General features: G+C 35.3%; 1 pseudogene; it reads right to left on the bottom strand.

Moving 5' to 3' along the window:
• Positions 1–17,499, bottom strand: part of LOC111060141 — a 113,238-nt pseudogene extending 95,739 nt beyond the window's left edge.
• Positions 17,500–20,181: the final 2,682 nt, after the last annotated feature.

Genomic DNA, 20,181 nt, shown 5'->3' with positions numbered 1-20,181 from the left:
TTGATTACCATATCAGATGTGATAACAAGCATCAGCGCTCTTATTTCGCTTGCTTACCGCCAGTAGATCATGGATCTACATGTGATGACGTCATAGTTTATTAGAGATCAGTTGTGGCAATACCTACTATTACTTCAGACCCCACAACTGATCTCTAATAAACTATGACGTCATCACATGTAGATCCATGATCTACTGGCGGTAAGCAAGCGAAATAAGAGCGCTGATGCTTATCACATCTGACATGGTATTCAACGAAATTGGAATTACAAATTCAATTTTCACTGTCTTCCATTTAAATGAATATGGTTTGTTCATCATTCTTCTAATATTTGTTTGTGAAAAGTAATAATGAATTTCGGGTTTTAAATTATGGGATACAGTTGTGTACCTAATTGTCGCGGGAATTATAACAAGACTCCAAAAGATTCCGTACGGTATTTTATTTTTCGAAAGAATGAAACTGAAACGAAAATGGATACGAGCGATAAGAAGAAAGAACTGAAATTCTACAAAACAACGGTTTACATGAAGTGTAGAAGAACAGTGTAAATAAAGTGTGAGTAGAAAATTTAATTAAAGTGTGAAAGAACAGTGTAAATAAAATGTGAAATAAGAGAGTAATTAGACTGTGGAAGAACAGTGTAAATAAAGTGTGTGGAAGAACTTTTGAACTAATAAATTGAAAAGTAAATGCATAGTGTTAGAACTGTCCATAACATCATAATATATTAAAGGTTTTACCTAACTGATCTCCTGATGGGTTTCTTTGTACCAAAGATTTATTGTGATCAAGTTTGTGGGAGCCTCTTTCCTAAAAAAGAGTTGAATCTAATTTGGTTTATCTCTGATTCACCTCTCCTTCGATTCTGATACAGGCTATAATTAAGTATTTTTGGTTGAGATGAATTTATCAATAGTTCTATCACTGAATCGAGTAGGCCTATGTCTATCAAGCTGTAAGTACCGTATGGATAAATTATTGCATTTGTGGAATAAAGTGTTTTTATTTCAATAACATTTCCATTTGATAAAATACAAATGTCTCTAATCTAAAATTTAGATAGTAGTCCATCCAATAAAAACTCGATACAGTAACAAAAATTACATTGAGAAGCTAGTAGAAACTACTATGATCTAGGAAGAATCAGTCTACATGTTATGACGTCATTAATTAGTTGTGGGGCCTAAAGTAATGGTAGGTATTGGTTGTGGGGCCTGAAGTAATAGTAGGTATTGGTTTGAATTAATGAAATTTGAATTTGAATTTTTCTGAAATTTGCCAGCTGAGTGGTGGCATCAATCGAACTGATAGATGAACCACTATACTACCAATATTGTTCTCCACTATCAATTGTTCTGTTTGTACCTTACGTCTTGCCACGGTATTCAGATGAAAACGGTAGGGTTCAAAAAATGTGTGCGCAGTGGCCAGCCAGCTTGATTGCGTCATCGCCACCAACCGTAGTTTTTAACACCTATTGGCAATTTATGAAACTTATTTGTTGAAAACAGATGATTGAATATGAAATGACGTCAGCCACCGTAAGTACAAGCGGCAGTTAAGAAATAGTTATTTGTGCAACTAGTGCGCAAAGTGACAGTTTGCTGCACCGAAAGAAACGTTTACGCCCGAGCCGTAGGCGAGCAGCAGAGGAACTTTGCTCACGTATTTCACATTAAACTTTTCCTACAGTTACCATTGAATATGAAAAATGAATAATTATGGGTAAAATGATGGCTGAAATCCATCAAATGTTTGTGTGTGTGATGCTGTTTTATAATAACAACCTTAACTCATTTAAAATTAATAATCCAATTGAAGTTGAAAATTCTCAGCCAAAATTCATTTTTATTCATTCAAGAATCAGAAAAAATACAGATAGAACAAAAAATTCACATTCAACATACACGCCAGCAGCTTGTTGGCTGAACCGAGCTGCAAAATGGCTGAAAACAACAAGATGGCTGAACCGACAAACGCGCTACCTAGCGGGAAGAATCGTACCTAAGTTTGTTTCATCCAACTAAAAATTACTGAAACACGATTCAGAAATTTAGACTTGCTCAAATTACCGAGAAAAATGCTCAATGTAAACTGAGAAATATTTATAAAAATAACATAGACAACAGAGAAATTTATTGTAGTATTGTTATGTTTTTTATTATTTTCCATTATGAATATCGAACGGTAATCATTAGCCTCAAAATTCGAATTTTATAAAGTATATTTGCTACTTTTCTCATTTCTTGCAGTTGAAATAATGATAATTATTATTGATATTATTATCAATAGAGAAGAACTATTATTTATTATTAAATGATGAGAATTCGTAAATGATGATTATTTAATTATAATTTAGATGAACATTATTCTTGTTTTGGATTTCTAGATTGGGATTTTATCATTTAATGTAGGGTAGCCATTGATTTAATTCTCATCTAAATCTAACCACAGTCATTGTTACCAACTTAATTTTTGTTTTCGTGCACTAATCCTCCATATAACCCACCAACTATTTTGTGTTGCCATGTTGCAAATCTGGAGTGCAGAAAAGATTTTTCCCGCACTAGAGCGGAAAAGTGAATCTTTGCGTTCTGTAATCAGTGCAGGAATCGTCACTTTTCAAGGTAACTGTAGGAAAAATATATTGTTCTATTGAATTTCCAGGCTAATTATATTGAGACTGATAGATGTAAAACAGTTTTGGGCTTCCTATATTGTATAGTTTGAGTCTTGTAACTCATTCATTTCCTTGTTTTCTTTCACAGTGACTTGGAATATTGTAGAAAAAATTATATAATTCAAGTTCAATGACAATTTTATAATCCCTATTCAGTATGAGAGTTAGGATTGGTATCTGCAACCTCCAAACTATATTTACAACAGCTGCCACTGGAGTATGTGCTAGTAGACCACTATTTTTTACTGATGGAATTAATTCAAGGTAATAAAAGTAATTTGACAATAGTATTTACCGTTGACAGGTCGTATGCCAGGGAGAAGGCTCATATAGCCGCGTGACTAGCGGGATGGGTAGAGCGGTTGCAATGGCCACCACCCACACCAGCAGAATCACCACCTTGGCATGGCGCTTGCCCATACGTGGGCGCAGCGGCCACATTATCGCCATGTACCGGTCCACGCTGATCGCCACCAGTGTGTACGCGCTCACCTAAAACAACAACATACAATTATTGAATATAACCAGTAAATATGAAATACTGTCTAAGAAGTATTATAGTGAATTTCAGTTTATACATAAAATGTAATCAAAAAGTTTAACATGAACTTACTTTTTAGAAAAATTTTGTTCAGAATAATTCGGGAGAGATAGTTTTTGATTTGTCTTATTGTATATTATATTATACACATTTGAGCTTGCCTCTTTCTATTTCTTCTATTTTCCTTCTTCTCCTTCTTATTCATCTTCTTCTTCTTCCACCCCAATTTTTATTGTCCTCAGCTTCCATCAATTGTTATAGTGGCTAAACTTGTATGAAATTCATCTAGCTTTATTTTCGATTCCTTAATCATGTCGTTTGTAAGCCAGAAATGGAAAAACGCAACTTTTAAACCACCCTCACCCCTTAAGCACAAGGGCTAGGGATGAGGACTTTTGATATGTTTACCTTCCAAGTAGTTCAAACCTTAGACCAGTTATAGAATAGACACGGCCTATTGTATATTCATACTGAAAGTTGATGAAGCCAACATCTACTGCCATATCACCATATCGTGACGTCAGAATCGGATAGAAAACAATGTAAACAAACTCTGCAGAAACGTTTTCTATCACTACCTCCGTAAACAAAGCCGTAGTGCATTAGTGTGACGTCAGCACAGGTAGGGCTCCTACACCAATAAAAATTCGTTGGTTTCAGCTGATCTATATCAGCTAGTGTTCTAATTGGTGTAGGAGCCTTACCTGTGCTGACGTCACACTAATGCACTACGGCTTTGTTTACGGAGGTAGTGTTTCTATCCGATGCTGACGTCACGATATGGTGATATGGCAGTAGATGTTGGCTTCAGAGGATAGACTTCCCAGCGTGTCCATTCTATAACTGGTCTAAGGTTCAAACAAAGCTGCGAAGTCAAATATTGTATTCCAACCTTCCCCTCCAAATTTCCCTGTCAATTGATCTATTGTTGTTAAACTGAAGATTTTACACTCAACACTATAACGGCTGCAAAAATCGAAGGAAGATGCGTAAAATGATAAAATAATACATTCGAAGAGAAAATGATGTTCTATGAGCTCATGATTAGCACGGATTTTCTCAATCAATCGTTGAAAAGTTATAAGGCCAAAAAGATTGAAAAATCGGAGCTGGAAGAGTTACTCTTCAAATTATGACACATTCAAGAGCTCATATCTAGAAAACTATGAGAGATATGGAAAAGTGTTACAGATGAAACTTGTAGGCTAATCTGTAAGCTTTAGTTTTGTATTCAATGAAAATTTCCGAAAGACGCATATTGTTTGCGATATATGCAACAAACCAAAATATGGTACTTCCAAACACCCCACCACCTTAACACAGGGGATAGCTGTGAGGACTTTTGATATGCTTACCCCCTTACTATCATCAAAAGAGCAGTGGGGTCAAAAAATGTGTTCCAAACTTTCCTTTCTATACCTTTTTATACCTTTTTTTAAGCATTCGTTGCCTGGACTACATTAATATAGATAGAATCTTACGTGATGATTTCCATTGACATCTTTAATAGTCATCTAACATCTCAAAATTTGACCTGACTTCGATTACAAACTGTCGACCCATCTAGTGCTGAACTCTGTGAACAACGTTACTGAGCTTTGCTACTATAGACTGAAAAGATATCATTGGCCAAGAGCTTAGCCACACCCACAACCAATAGCGGACGTCCAAAATTGCGTCACTCGTCTGCGATTGGCTCATGAGTGTGTCTTATAGTGTGTGCCTATAGGCAGGACTTAACTGAAAGTTCACTTATTTTGTTTAAAATCAAATACATTCAACTACATACAGCATTAGTCAGCTGAGCCTGTCCACCAAATTGGAAATTCCTCTGTTAATGAGTGCTCGAAAAAGTTAAGATAACGCAGAAAAAGAAGCCGGAGATTTTGTCTATCAAATTTGATAATTTTAAAGTGCTGGGAAAAGACAAGAAAATGCTGGAAACTGTCGGCTTTGCGAGTACCTTAAATTTTACTTTGAAACCTTATCGAGACAAAATTTATAGAGCCTGAGTTGTACTTCTTTATCAAATTTGAACAACCCATTTTCCGTTCAGTTGTTCTCGATGGAAACGGAGAGAACACAGAACAACTCATATTTTGTGCTTTGGTTTTTTTCAAATCCCTTTTTAAAACGCTTCTAGAAAACCAACTCAGCATATTTGTCGAATTTGAAATTAATTGGTCCAGTAGATCTTCAGTTCTGTTCATCGTGTGTGAGTGAGTGAGTCAGTATCATTTTGGTCCTCAATATTGATATAGACAGATTATAATGGAACTAGCTGTCAGGCTCGCTTCGCTCGCCATATCCGTCTAGCCAGGACCCCCGACTGGATCGTCCAAGAATGAGATCAGCAGCATTTTTCATTTGAGCATTTTTATCATATGTTAGGACAATCCAGTCGGGGGTCCAGACTAAACGTCTGGCTAAACGGATATGGCGAGCGAAGCGAGCATGACGGCTAGTTATATAATATTCCCGGGATTGAAGTAGCAGTGCCCAATCAATTTTTCCGCGATAAATGTATTTAAATCTTCAACTTGGTGCCAACCTAACAAAGTCAACTCAACTTAATGCCAACCTGACAAAATTATTAATTTAGTTACCAGTTAACAACTGTTTCGAAGAGGTACTCTCTCTCTAGATTATAGTTCTATATTAACATATGGTATGGACATTTTTCAATTATAATTAAGAGAATAAGAAGAATATACATGCTAAAAGACGAACATTAAACCCTTGAAAACCACCCTCAGAGTTAAAATATTGCCAAAAGATTTCTTAGTGCGCCTCTAAAGGGCCAACTGAACATACCTACCAAATTTGAACGTTTTTGGTCCGGTAGATTTTTAGTTCTGCGAGTGAGTGAGTGAGTGAGTGAGTCAGTCAGTCAGTCAATGAGTGAGTGTCATTTTGCTTATATATATATATATATAGGTATTTGTGAAAATGTGACCTGTGTGGTCACGAAATCATGGTCCTGTACAAAAAAAACTGTGTAGAATTTGACAACATATGTGAGTTTTTACTTCATTATAGAACGGTTCTACAACATTGACAGTGACCCAGACAGATTGTATTCACTGTAATAATATGTTTCTCGTAACCTGTCATGCACCATGAAATTACTCAACAATTTGAGATTATACAGTTAGTTGATATTGCACAATATAGTTCTTGTTTCAAATGTAGAGGAGCCACTAGTGTGAAGTTCAAGGTCTGGCCACCATAACTGGTTCTCGCTTCCTGCTTTTTCTCGCATTATTTATGAATTGCAGTGTTCTGTAAAATTTGGATGAAGTATTGATAGGACAGCTTCTTGTGAAGCAAGCGTGTTTCTCATCGGGTGTGGAGGGTGTGTAGATGAAAAATTCTGATCATTTTTATAAATTACTAGCCGTCAGGCTCGCTTCGCTCGCCATATCCGTCTAGCCAGGGGGCTCCGCCCCCTGGACCCCCGACTGGATCGTCTCGCTTCGCTCGCCTGCATTTTTCATTTGGGCATTTTTATCATATGTTAGGACAATCCAGTCGGGGGTCCAGACTAAACGTCTGGCCAAACGGATATGGCGAGCGAAGCGAGCCTGACGGCTAGTAATATAATATTCCCAGGATTGAAGTAGCAGTGCCCAATCAATTTTTCCGCGATAAATGCATTAAATCTTCAACTTGGTGCCAATCTAACAAAATTATTAATTTAGTTACCATTTAACAACTGTTTCGAAGAAGTACTCTCTATAGAATAAAGTTCTAGTCTATATTAACATATGGTATGGACAAAGTCAACTCAACTTAATGCCAACCTGACAAACTTATTAATTTAGTTGCCAGTTAACAACTGTTTCGAAGAGGTACTCTATCTAGATTATAGTTCTATAGTAACATATGATATGGAAATTTCAATTATAATATTATTATTAAGAGATTGGGAGAAGAAGAATATACATGCTAAAAGACGAACTTCAAACCCTTAAAAACAACCCTTAGAGTTAAAATATTTCCAAAAGATTTCTTAGTGCGCCTCTAAAGGGCCAACTGAACATACCTACCAAATTTGAACGTTTTTGGTCCGGTAGATTTTTAGTTATGCGAGTGAGTGAGTGAGTGAGTGAGTCAGTCAGTGAGTGAGTGCCATTTCGCTTTTATATATATAGATTCTACAATATTGTCATAGAAACAAATGAAGCTGCCTTATTATAACATTCTTGATGAAAAAGCTCAATTTCAATCTTGAAAAGCCCCAAATGTTGGCTTATATTACTACTATTAGGCTACCATCACCTGAGACATAAATGTTGTAAAGTAGAATGACCAGTTGCATATTGCATCAGATATACGGGTTTCAACTATCCTGTATACAAAGGCAGAGAATCGGCAACGTTGTTATCCCCACTGCAGTTATAACGTGGACATCTCCGTTATTGAATATCTTCACCATATGCTATTATACAGAAAGTTTCAGATTTTTACTTTCCTTGCCCTATCACCATAGGTAAGGAAAGTATTGCTTTCCGAAAAAAATTAAGGTACCCCAATTTCTACATTTCTATATGTTTCAAGGTCCCCTGAGTCCGAAAAAATGGTTTTTGGGTATTGGTGTGTGTGTGTGTGTGTATGAGTGTATGTGCGTCTGTGTACACGATATCTCATCTCCCAATTAACGGAATGACTTGAAATTTAGAACTTAAGGTCCTTACAATATAAGGATCCGACTCGAACAATTTCGATCAAATGCAATTCAAGATGGCGGCTAAAATGGCGGAAATGTTGTCAAAAACAGGTTTTTTGTATTGCTGTTTTGTTTTATGTTGGTTGTGGCATTGAAAATCATACGCGACCATATTCCAGTCATGTGGATTTCCATAAGAAAATTTTCGCTGTCTATATCGCAGCCAGGAACACTCAAGGGCCCTCAGGATCTGTGACCTTTCAGGACACTCAAATCCTAGGCAATGGGTTTCGAAATCCCATCGTTACTTCTCCTGTCTTATCTGTGCTAGAGTCCCCATTTTGATCCCCGTGTTGCAAAGATTTAGAGACCCCTCATAACCCGTAATTTTTCACACAACTTTCGGAACCTTGAGCACATAATACCTAGCACGTTATAACAGCATTGGGTAAAGATTGGTGGACAACATTGCCGATTCTCTGCCTTGCCACTGCCTTCTATACAGGATCGCTGAAACCGCTGTATCTGATGCAATATTAACTACTGTTTATTTTCCTTAAAAATAACCAACTATATTATCGTCAAGAAAAATTATTATTCAATGATAACACATTGTCGTTATATTGAGGTTCAATATTTTGTTGATTAGTTCTTATCTACATAGTTGAAAAACGATTTGGCAACTTTGCGGAGCTACAATAGGATAGCGCTATCTGCTTTGTCGAATGATAGACAAGGAAAGCAACACCAATGTTGATCAAATTTAATGCTGTCATTATTAGGCTGTTCGTTACACTTTTTTTATTATTTTAATTGGATAATATTTTTCAATATAATTGTTAAGATAATTAAAAGAGTGAGAAAAAGTGACAACTGAAATATTTAAGTGGTCTAATAAGCTAGTTATGGGTTGTTGAAGTGCTAACTTTCCAGATTCCGTTTTCTTTCCAGATCATCAACGGTTTCGACTATAAATATTATTAGAACTCCTCTTATAAATTCAAAAAATGTATCTTTTAAAACTGAAACATTTCATTCCCCTTATCGTTCATAAATAGCAAAGTAACTCTTTTTGTAAATTCAATAACTTGTTTATTTTGGCATTAATCGTGAAAAACGTATATTAGAACAAAGTTAATGATGATATTCTGAATTTATTAAAAAAAAACTTCATTGGAAAATTTGAAACAATTATATTGAAAAAGATTATTGAATTTAAAAAAAGAGTATCGAACAGCCATTATAACGTGGCTCCCTCTATAAATCCAAACGACGTTGTTGTTTACGTGTCAGTAGCTATGTACCAATTTTGATCCTTATTTTGTGCTTTTGCTTTATCGCTCTTTTGTCATACACCGTTATTCTCTCTATTTCCACAATACACATTAAATTACTGAGAACGAATACTGCTATTCTGTATACTGGAATACAGATTCGTACTTTTCCTGTACAAATAAATTGGATTAATAACAAAATTCATATGAATATATCTGCATCCCATACAAAAATCTCATTGCACTCCCAGAGCACTGATTAATATATTGATACTGATAAATGGAAATTCCATGCTATAAATGTTGGTTCATTGGAATCAAAGCGCGATGGATTCGCTTGTAGAGAGAAGCTTTTAAATTTCTATCAAATGGAGTAGATTATTTTGTTGAGGTGCTTTGTGTGGGTCAAATGAAATTGGGATGAGGGACATTATCTGTGTAGGACATGTAATCTATTATCATTGACGACCCATCATTATCACTATGCATATGACAAAGAACATTTTTTCTGTCGTGTATTGATATTTTGTCCCTCTCAAATCTGTGTGACATGATTGATTGAGCCTTGTTCTTGCAACCGTAGCAGCAGCCTCTGTGTTTTGTTTCTCATTTAAGCATTAGCGCTACAACCATCATCATTCATTCAAAAAAATGTCTGTCGGAATGGAATTTTGATAATTCTTCGTCGAGAATCGGACATACTTTTCCCACTAATACGATCAAAAAGGGGATACTATTTCTATGCTTTCACTGGATTATCAAGTCCAATCACAATCCGTGGTAATGGTATGTTTCGATAGTGTAGAATACAAAAATTCATTTATTGAAACAATGAGAAACATAAGTATTACAATCTTCTATGAAAGAATAAAAAAGATAATTGGCTTATTGACCGAACGAAGTGAGGTCTAAGATTCAAGTCGACGGTTTGGCATTTCTCTTAATATTTAAATGTTTAACTGTTTAAATGTTTATATGTTTATATATTTATATGTTGCGCATTTACGGCAAAACGCGGTAATAGATTTTCATGAAATTTGACAGGTATTTCAAATTGCGCGTCGACGTATATACAAGTTTTTTGGAAATTCTGCATTTCAAGGATAATATAAAAGGAAAAAGGAGCCTCCTTCATACGCCAATATTAGTGTGAAAATCAGACTACAGAATTATTCATCATAAATCAGCTGACAAGTGATTACACAGATGTGTGGAGAAGCCAGTCTATTACTGTATTTGTATAAGGTCTACAGTTTAAATCGAAGACATTAAAGAGGTATACATCTTTAAGCTGGGTTTATACCAAAGTTATTAACAAAATGGTTATAACTTAATACTTATAGATTCTATTAGATTGAACGGAAATTAACAAACACATAATTATGTTCATTATGTGTATGTTAAGTTATGTTCAATCTAATATAATCTAGAAGGATTGAGTTATTAACATTTTTCAATTAAATTTGGTCCAATCGCAGCTTTAAGGTCTTTGGTTTCAATATTTTGTTCTGCAGTCATGGTATTATTATGCGTGCCCATCAGTATCAATATTCTCACATTCGAAAAAACTAATTTAAAAGGTGAATAAAAATAAACAAATGAGCTAAATAATGCTGGAGAAATTATAATATTTTTGATTCTAAAAAATTAATTTTCATCAGTTCGAAAGATCATCACGGAACTGGATGAATTATATCATATGAAATACAAATTCAAACGTGAACTGAGTTTGTTAACATTTGAATCGTTGACATCTGGTACTTGTGGATGAGAATACTGCTTGAGGTCAACTGTTCACAGAACTACTAGTACATGTATGGGATAGGAGATTCATGAATAACGCATCGTCACGACTGAACTACTGGACTGATTAACTTGAAATTTTCTTAATTGATTCTTAATTTACCGAGGATGGCTATAGGACTTTTTTAAATTCTTCAAGTTTTCAGTAGCTCAATTTTTCAGAATGACAATCTTCTACAAAAGAATAAAGAAGAGAATTCGCTTATACACTTACGGGATAGGAGAATCAAGAATGACGCTTCATCACGTCTGAACTACTGGACTGATTTACTTGAAAATTTGAATATAGAATCTTAATTTACCAAGGATGACTATAGGTCTTTTTCAATTCTTCAAGATTCCAGTAGGTCAAGTTTTCAATTAGTCCCATGCGGAGCGAAATTTTGCATAAAGATTCTTAATTTACAGAGGATGGTCAATTTTTCAGTTTGTCAAGTTCCTTGACAAACTTCAGATCCTTGCGGAGCACGGGTTACCTGCTAGTTACCAGTAGATTCATGTGACCCTAACAATTGTTCTTGAAGTGTGAGCTGAAAAAATCTACAATCGATATCCAGAGATAGTGTATTGTTTGGATATATCTTGACTAACTATTCGAACTAGATTCAATTCATTAGCAACTTATTCATTTTGTCAGCTTGGCATTAAGTTGAGTTGACTTTGTTAGGTTGGCACCAAGTTGAAGATTTAAATGCATTTATCGCGGAAAAATTGATTGGACACTGCTATTTCAATCCTGGGAATATTATATTACTAGCTGTCAGGCTCGCTTCGCTCGCCATATCCGTTTAGCCAGACGTTAAGTCTGGACCCCCGACTGGATTGTTCTAACATATGATAAAAATGCTCAAATGAAAAATGCAGGCGAGCGAAGCGAGCCTGCTGATCTCATTCTTGGACGATCCAGTCGGGAGTCCAGGGGGCGGAGCCCCCTGGGTAGACGGACATGGCGAGCGAAGCGAGCCTGACGGCTAGTGCCAACATATTTTCAATCTTCAGTTCTTCATTTATTTTGACAGATTTCTGATGCTCCAAAGAAGAAACTATATGCCAGCTTTCTACTTCATACATCTGTCTATTACATGATGTATACTCTTGAAACACTATACTACTTATGCCACTAAGATCATAACTCGACAAAAAATTGTTTTCATAGATCAAATCATGCCAACATATTTTCAATCTCCAGTTCTTTATTCATTCTGACAGATGTTCAACGCCCCAAGGAAGAAACTATATGCTAGCTCTCCACTTTCATACATCTATTTACTCCATCTCTATTACATGCTGAATCTATTCCAGTCACATCTGTGAAACTCCCAGAGATGACCTTGACCGGTGAAGGGAAAGCAGAAAATGAATTATTAATAGGCTTGCGATGTGCCAGCTTTTCATATGAAAACAAGAGTAAGAGACTCTGTGGGAGTCTCCCATTCTAGGGTCTGGTTTGCATTCCAGGATCTTTTGTTCTGATGTACTCTAGATGATTATTTGCTTAAAACTTTCAGTCAACTTCATCCAGTATTTTGAACTCCTTCAATGTAACATCATCATCCGTTTGCAGGTGTAAGATCTTCAACGGTATTTCTCAAAATTTTATATCCAATTATCTTATTACTTATATCCAAATCCTCATCACGTCTGAACTACTTGAGTGATCAACTTGAAATTTCGCATGAATACTCTTGATTTACAGATGATGGTCGTCATAGGTCATCATCATCACCCGTCTGCAGATGTAACATCTTTAATGACCTTTCTCAAAATGTTATATCCAATAAATCTGTAATATAATAGAAGGAAGAATTGGCATATCCATGTACGGAATGGGAAATACTTGAATGACGCATTATCATGTCTAAACTACTCAACAGATTAACTTAAAATTTTGCATAAAGATTCTAAATTCACAGAGGATGGTTATAGGTCTGTTTTCAATTCTTCAAGATTTCAGTAAGTCAAGTTTTAAGTTTGTCAAGTTTCTAGTTGGACTCTTGCGGAGCGAAATTTTGAATGAAGATTATTAATTCACAGAGGATGATCATAGGTCTATTTTTAATTATATAAGGTTGCAGTACGTCAAGTTTTCAGTTTGTCAAGTTTTTAATTAGACCGTTAACTGCTAGTGAATAAATAAAATCACAACCCTTCACGATATATTAAGTGAAATCTTATTCATTAATAGAATATAACAGAATGATTATTTTATTTGATGACGAAGTTTGAATAGTTATGTCCACTCCACTCGGACCCTTGCGGAGCACGGGTTATCTGCTAGTTAAATGAATAAAATCACAACCCTTCATGATATATTCAGTGAACTCGTTTCCATGAATAGAATATAATAGAATGACGTTTTTGTTCGATGGCAAAGTTTGGACAGTTATGTCCACATATGAATCTTTGATTTACAATATTATTCTTCTGGGTTTAGGAACAAGTAACGTGGAAATTTGATTTTACTGTTTCATTGAGATGTAAAAGATTTGTGAGCGGGTTATCAAGTATAGGATTGAGAAGGAAATACGTCATAAGTGTGCAATGCACCTTAGAGAAAACTGCGGGAAATACAGTATACAATGTGAACTGAGAATGAATACAGAGTAGAATATAATATGGTCGCCATTGGATACAATACAATTCAGTTTCATAAAATAACATAACTTAACTCAACATAACACAACATCACATAACATAACATTGAATTGGGCTTCATAGCAAAAAAATCAATAACAATGAGCAGCCTATACAGAAAATGGAACATATGTATTTTTGAAAACCATTTCGAAGAGAATTTTTGTAAAGTAGAACTGCCATTAGAATTATGTGGTAGCGGTTGAAATTTATTACCTCGTATTTATCTGATATTAGAATCTTGGGTGACATGCATGAAATGTTCTGAATTGTTTATCTCAATTCTGCAGGGATGAACATCATGCCTCAATTCACATGAATAATTTGAATCCTCTCTTATCCTTCCTTGCACCTTCTTCAAAACTCTATTTCATGAAATTGAACTACTGTCTAATAATTCATTAAATTCTTCTTTGAACTCTGGAATGAGTAGACAAACATTTTGAATATACAGGCTGCCAGCGGTAAACAACTTATAGATGCTTCTATAGCAGACACTGTATTGGATCGGTCAGATCAGAAACCACATGAGTCACTATTTTAGCAAAAATGAGTTTATGATGAAAATGGACTCTACAATAGAAGCTTTATCACTTGTGTCAGAAACAACATCAGTCACATTCACTCTTCACTGAGAAATGGCATCCTAAAAATCACAGTGGGTGCAGAAAGCACATGAGTCGTTGACTCATGTTGTTTCTGTTCTGAAGAGAGTTGCTTTGTAGAGCGCACTGCTAGTTAGTATTCCTGCCTACACACAGCAGCCAGCGTGCCAGCCTTTATAACCTATTTTCAACATTTTGCTCAGAAGGTGTCATTACTTATTGTTTTGAAGTGATATTTTCTTTGAATTTAATATTTTAAAACGATATATTTTTCAAAAATGAGTAGTGATTTTTTCATAATGTTTTTCATATTTTTTACCTCCCATATATTATTGATTATAGAATGCATCATGAATAAAGCTCAAAGATGGTATAGTAAAGTAATATAAACCATAAAAATATTTACATACTTATTTATTTAAGAGCTGGACAGTTTTTTGTGTCTCCTGAAAAATTCAGAAAATGTGACTCATGTGCTTTCTGATCTCACCGATGTTTGCGTTTCTCTTTGTGTTTGTGTTTGCTGTTCAATCGCCATTTTGTAATCTTTGTATGAACCGCTAATTTGGGAGGGGTTTGTCTAGGCCAATTGCAGCCTTGATAGGTCTCTGCTTCACCGATAACGGTGCTCGGCCGTTAGTATAAATACACTGAAAACTTTGTGAAGTGAAGAGCTAGGGAGGAGGAAAATAAGGTACCGTATTCCTCTCCCAAGATTACATAAGGTTACGCATAGTCCAAAATAGCTTAAATTATACATGGTTGCTTCAAACAATCTAATCTTGGAAGAGGAATACCGTGCCTTATTTTCTCCTCCCTGTTATTTTTATGCTGTACTTATTGTATGAATAAATAAAGAATATCCTTGTTTGAGAGGATCCTCGGATACTTTTCATACAGTAGCCTATTCTATTTGAAGGGAAGCATGCCATTGATTATAGATTATTTTCGAAACTTAACATTATTATATTAATGCTCGTTTGCAGAGTCGTCACATAAAGTTGAAAACAGGCAGTTGACTTACTTAAGCCATAACTCCACTTTTCGTTGCACAGACATCAAAGTAAACTATAGCTCACATACAACTAACAACGCCCGATTAGACACATGATTCTGTTGCACAGTCGTCTGAAGGAGCTTATTATATAAGGCCGTATGCAGATACTCGGTTTAACGGAGAAGTATCAGTTGTTTTTTTTAACTCTGTATGAAAAACATTGTCATAAATGCAATCATATCTACAAGTAAACGTAGTTTATCATTGAATGTGGATGGTGCATGTGGCCTTTAGTAAGCCGAAAAAGGAAAATATGTATTATACATAAAAAGTTGGTAGACAACGTCTGTCTACTAACGTTGTTATACATGACGTACTAGATGGGAGACGGGTCTCCAACTATCGAGAGAGCTATGAACAATATATGGTACTGTATGATGGGAGTAAAATCCGTGTATCAGATACAGACACGTGGTTCAAACTGAGGAATTAATATAAAACTTCAGTAGATTCGTATTCGATGTGAAATTCAGTGAGAAAAAAGGAAGAGGAGGGTAATGCAAGTAGAAGGGGAATGGAGAGCAGTAGATGTCAAGATCGGAGAGTGAGAGGGAGTGAGTGAGAGTGAGAGAGCGAGTAAGAGAACGAAGAGGAGGATGACGAGGGAAATAAAAAAGAGCACAATGAGGAGACGGGAGAAGATGGTATGAGAGGAGATGTTGAAGGAGAAAAATAACAGTAGGAGGAGAAGGAGGAGGAGAAGGAGTAGGAGGTGAAGGAGAAGGAGGAGAAGGAGGAGTAGGAGGAGGAGTAGGAGAAGGAGCAGAAGAAGTAGGAGGAGAAGAATGAGGAGAAGGATGAGGAGGAGGAGGAGGAGGAGGAGAAGGAGGAGGAAGAGTAGGAGGTGGAAAAGAATGCATCCATTCATTTGTAGTGTTTAATGTCTGAAGAAAAAATGAGAAAAACACGAAACAAATTTCCAGTGAATTCGACGTACTTTGAGACTCCACTCGCTTTCCATAGCACTTCATTCCAACAGAGATATTGTTATGAATTTTTCACAGTACATTCATATTGATATACTGATACAGCTTCTTTAGTGAAATATATACTCTATACATTGAGCAGTTTTTGATTGAAAAATCAAGATGAATTCAAATTCTAATTAATTTTGTTATTTTACTGAGAGAAATCTTTATCTCAGGGGATAATCAATCTAATATGACAGTTCGACTATCAAGGAGTATGGTAATTGTGAGAATAACTACAAATTTTGACTGAGATAACTTTTTTCGTTAAGGCTATTCTTGAATAGAATAGGCATCATAGCCGAAACTTGTTGTGAGTAAACAATTTTACAAAAGGGTACTCGGATTTTTATTTTTATTTCTATTCGACTGAGTCATATACAATAGTTTTCGAGATATATTTTGTAGAGTGAATAATGATTTTGTTGAACTTGATAGTGATATTTACTACATGAACGGTAGTAATCTTTGCATGTATTTGAATGGGGCAAAGGTATCCTTAAATGGTATTAAATTCCGAGAAGTGATGAAGCTATTATAGTAATATCTTCATTATCTTTCTTCAAATTAATTTTGGTGGTAACTTGGCAACTACTATGGACACTTGGAACATTTAATAGGCTACCGGGTTTATTTTTTTGTTTTGTATTTTATTTTTCCATTAAAATTCGGTGAAGGAACAGTTTTGGGCTGAGCCTATTGGTTCTTCCTCATTCATTTTTTTATTGATTGATTAGCTACCTTTATTAAAAACCTGAGAGGGCGAAGTTAGGGCGCAGCCCGCCCTCTCTTACTTTTAACCCTCAAAGTTCTTTGTGTACCTGTGCTGGTTTTATGTATTTTTAAATAAATAAATGAATATAATGTTAATACGACTTACCAACACTGACACGGCCTGCGAGAAGCTGACGGTGTGACAAAGTGGGGCGCCGAACGGCCAGTACTGCAGGATGAGCGTGCTGACAAAGCTGAACGGCACACAGAGCACGGTCATCATGATGTCGCCGACAGCCAGGTTCACAATGAATATGTTGGTGACTGTGCGCATGCGGGCCGACGACAAAACCACGTAGCAGACTAGCCCGTTGCCCACCAGAGCCACCACGAATATTGCCGAGTAGGTCAGATAGATGGCCGCCTGGAAGTAGGCCGAGAAAAGCCATGCCGGGGACTCCGTCAGAGCAGGCTGGCCAACTTGAGTCGTTGAGACCGCTGCTATCGTTCGTGAAACGGTCCTCGTAGAACGGGCAGCTCGAGTTGTCGCTTAACATACAGCTATCCATTCTCACTGTCATTAGATGTGATACTTGAAGAGGGAGAAATTTATATTCACTCGGATACTCTAATATTTTCACTTATGAAACGATCGCTCAACATTCTTCTATACATTCTGTCACTATTGTATGTGATAAAAGACGAAGAAATTGATATTCACTGGGATCACACTACCTGTGATACTTCAACACTTCCACTCATGAAACGATCGCTAAACATTCAGCTTTCCATTGTATCAGCTCACTGTCAATTTTGGTTATGATATTTGACGGTGAGTAAATTGATATTCATTGCCATTATTGGCTCTTATACATCAATAATTCACTCATGAAAGATTGAGTTCGCATTGGAATCTAACATTGTAGTAATTTGTATCCCTTTTTGACTAGGGCTACTATCTTGGTCTCGTGATCTATCCTTACATTATAAAATTTCCCACTCATAAAAATTTGTGTTTTATTTGTGTAAAAATTTAGTCCTTTGGAATCTTATCTTGGAGGGATTGATGTTAATTGTCATCATGGTTGTGATACTTCGATATTTCCACTAATAAAAGGTGAGTTGCCTGAGCAAGTTACTGGAATCCAGCATATATATATTCCAGCTCAGATTGTGATACTTTGATTGTTCAACTTATTCAGAGATGATTTGATGGAATTCAACATGAGTGAGTTATTAATGGAGTCTAAATTGATAAGAACAATATTAAATCTTGCAGTACCGTTTATTACTAGAAACTTCAAAATATTTCAACGACTAGTTGAATGGAATCCAATATTGGACAAATTAATATTCATTGCAACTAAATTCTGAGATACTTCAATAGTTGACAGTTTCAGTTAGTTATTGAGCTCAACATTGGATATATTACCAAAATTGATATTCTATGAATCTTGAGAAGCTTACCTCATCTTTGAAGAAATTACAAAAAATTATATTCTATAAAAGCATGAATTGGCATTTCTTAGCAGAGATTTCGGATGAATCTATCATCCACATTGTATTTTTAGAGCTCAAAACGTTTAGAACTGACCAGAAAACTTGGAAGTGTGAATTGTGAAGCTAGAGAAAGACTTCATGAATATTCTATATGCGTCAGAGAAATAACTGTTGATCTACAGTGGTTGAGTAACAGCGATTCAATAGAGATTATTATTGATCAATGTTAGTTTGATACAACTCAAAGTTGAATTTGTATCAACTCAATGTAGATTGCATTGAAATGATTTATTTGTAATGTATATTAAATCACGAAGAATCAGATATTCGATTTGAGAGGTTCATAGGTAACATGTGAATCAAAGGTGAGATTGAAAGTGAAAAGCGTATTGATTTCCAGGGAAACTGTTGAGCCGAGTATCGAGTTTTTAGAATACATTCAATTCATACTCTATTATTTTGAACGTTGTATAATCATCCCAATCTATATCACTTCACTTCACAGTAGATCTATTGAATTATATTTCTCTAGAAACTTGCACTCTAAATCTGCCTCGATGACGCGTGGATGATTATTGTTCCCAGTATCCATGGAACGATCGCCTGAAAAACAACAATAGCATATTATTAAGCGTCTATGAATTTCGAAATTTTAATGCGATTAAGTTACACAAAACTGATTCGAATAATATTCCAGAGAATTACTCTCAAGTGGAAATTTCAAGAATAACTCGGAAAATCTTACCTTAAAATGACTCTCAATTATTGACTAATATAGTATTTATATTATCTTCTTATTGACTGAGCGAAGTGAGGTCTAAGATTCAAGTCGACGTTTTGGCATTATTTCTCTTAATGTTTAAATGTTTGTATGTTCATATGTCTATTATGTTGCGCATTTACGGCGAAACGCGGTAATAGATTTTCATGAAATTTGACAGGTATGTTCCTTCTTAAATTGCGCGTCGACGTGTATACAAGGTTCTAGGAAATTTTGCGTTTCAAGGATAATAAAAAAGGAAAAAGGAGCCTCCTTCATATGCCATATAAGAGTAAAAATCAGACTATACAATATTATTAATCATAAATCAGCTGACAAGTGATTACACAGATGTGTGGAGAAGCCAGTCTATTGCTGTATTTACAGTTTCAATCAGGTACTTGTGGATGAGAATACTGCGTGAGGTCTACTGTTCACAGAACTACTAGTGTATACTATATTCTATTACGTTATATGACTTCAACGTATTTAATATATGTATTCTTCATTTTATTCAATGATACCTTGCATAGATGAATTATTATATTATGTACATTTTACTATTTTGAGATTGAAACCTGAATTTATGTACGGTATTATTATCATCAAATTGACGTTTCCGATAGCATTGTTATGCATTGGAGGAATAAAATTATTCTCATTCTTATATGATGATTTGTACTGTGTGAAAATGGAAAATGAATTTGATTTTGATTTTGATTTGAGATAGGTTTATAGAAATTCTGTTTCTGAGTAGTTGTGAAGGTATATTGTGGTAGTTATCCTTATTGGACAAGAAGACTAGATATTATTGTCAAACCACATATTTATTGAAAATCGAGACACTGGTATCGGTTTTTACTCCATTATACATCTCTGGTAAACTATTAGAACTAGAGTTCAATATTGTATTTTCCTCTTGGGGTCTATTTGTTTGTTCATCTATTTTGAATAAAGGAAGAAGAATGTGAA

Source organism: Nilaparvata lugens, chromosome 2 (assembly GCF_014356525.2).
Source record: "Nilaparvata lugens isolate BPH chromosome 2, ASM1435652v1, whole genome shotgun sequence".
Classification (NCBI taxonomy): domain Eukaryota; kingdom Metazoa; phylum Arthropoda; class Insecta; order Hemiptera; family Delphacidae; genus Nilaparvata; species Nilaparvata lugens.
This window is presented reverse-complemented; position numbering and strand designations above follow the sequence as displayed.